Here is a 1,704-nt window from a genome sequence, read left to right on the forward strand (position 1 = left end):
ATCTTATGTGAATTTATACACATCCACGATGTATTTACAGTATACAGCAACTCTTGCGTATGTATAGTTCACATAAGGCCTTGAAAGATGGTGCATGCAGTCTTTCTGATGTCATTTTGTAAGAATCCTACTGTGTATGTCTTCGAGTGTCATTACTTGTGCAATAGCTGAAAAGTGATCACTTTTTGTATGCATGACTGTTCAGCTTCTATGGTCAGTGCTGTTTCATTTACCTGTATGTATAAACAGAGCTCCCTGACGAAGCAAGACTATTTTTCAAGTGATGATACTTTAGTATTTTTGTTGTATATTACCACCTCAACTATCAATACAACTTAACTTGTGAATTAACATACTGCTTTATACAGGTGAAGTGTATTTGTTTATTGACTACTGTTAAGTAATTTATCTGCTAATGGCTATTCATTCTTACCTTTCAGTTATTATTGTAAACACGGAGCATCAGCAATCTCCTTGTTTTATGCACATTTGACAAAAGACATAGGACTGGTGACTGACCAGGTGGCAGTGACTTATCCAATGAGACTGGTGCTGATTTCAAAAGCTTTCAACTAAGTATGAAACTGAAGTTCTGTAGTTTAAAATGCAAAATATTAATAGCTTTGTCTTTTTTTTTTTTTCCAATTAGCTGCAGTTATATATGTTGGTAGAGAGTGGGCAATTCAGCGATGTGCATCCTTCAACTCCTTTTATTTTGGTTTGCTGATGCATATAGAAATAAACTGAACCTGCTGCTACCTCCAAGTCAAGAACTTGTTACCAAAGCTGAAATAAAATAGTCTCTTACCTAGACAAGTCCTTATCTTACTGCTGGCTCCTCAGAAGCCTAAAATGAACATAGCAGCTTCTCCCTAGCCCCAGAAAAGCGGAAGAATGGATGCTCAGGTTAATGAGCACCCAGAGGAGAGAGCTCTCCCAGCCTTCCCCACCAACAGCTCCTGTCTTACGCTCACCAAGGAGAAGTGTTCATGTATGGGGAAGGACAGAACGTGTTTGTTCCAGTAGTGCATAAGCAGTGCACCTTTCTGAGATTTGTGCTTCTCTGGCAGCATGTAAAACAAAGTCCACTGAATTGAAAAGAGAGGAGATCCCCATTCCAATCCAAGGTAGCTAGCACCCGGAACAGCTAGTCTTGGGGCAGCTTTGGGTCCCAAACCTGTGAGATAACCACAGAAAATGAAAATGTGTAACGTAGCTACACTTCTGACCGATACATTCTCTGTTCTGTTCCTGCAGCTTACCCTGACCTGGAGAACAGTCCTGAACCTTAATCAGCTTCAGGCTGAGATTTCCAAATGGGCTAATTTTGTTAAGAGAAAAGTGGTCTAGAGAGGAAGGAGCATCTTTTAACTGAGACCTGCAGCAGAGATTCAGGAGATATTGGTTTAATTCCCACCACACATTCTGTGCCTTAGAGCAGGTAAATCACTTGACCTGTGTTGGATCGGAGTTACTGATCTATAAAAGAAAGCGTGGTTATTATTTTCTCCTACTTCTTTTGACTGCTTAGACTGTAAGCTCTTTGGGGCAGAGACATTGAGGGGGCTCAAATGTTGGTTGGGGCCTCTAGGTGCTATCCATCAGTATATAAATATTAAACTACAGGTAAAAGCTTGTGTTTGCAGATTTATTATTAAAAAATTAAAAACTGTTTTAAATGTTAGAGCCTTCAAGTAGTCTTCA

This window comes from Charadrius vociferus, unplaced genomic scaffold (assembly GCF_000708025.1).
Source record: "Charadrius vociferus isolate BGI_N301 unplaced genomic scaffold, ASM70802v2 scaffold7, whole genome shotgun sequence".
Classification (NCBI taxonomy): Eukaryota; Metazoa; Chordata; class Aves; order Charadriiformes; family Charadriidae; genus Charadrius; species Charadrius vociferus.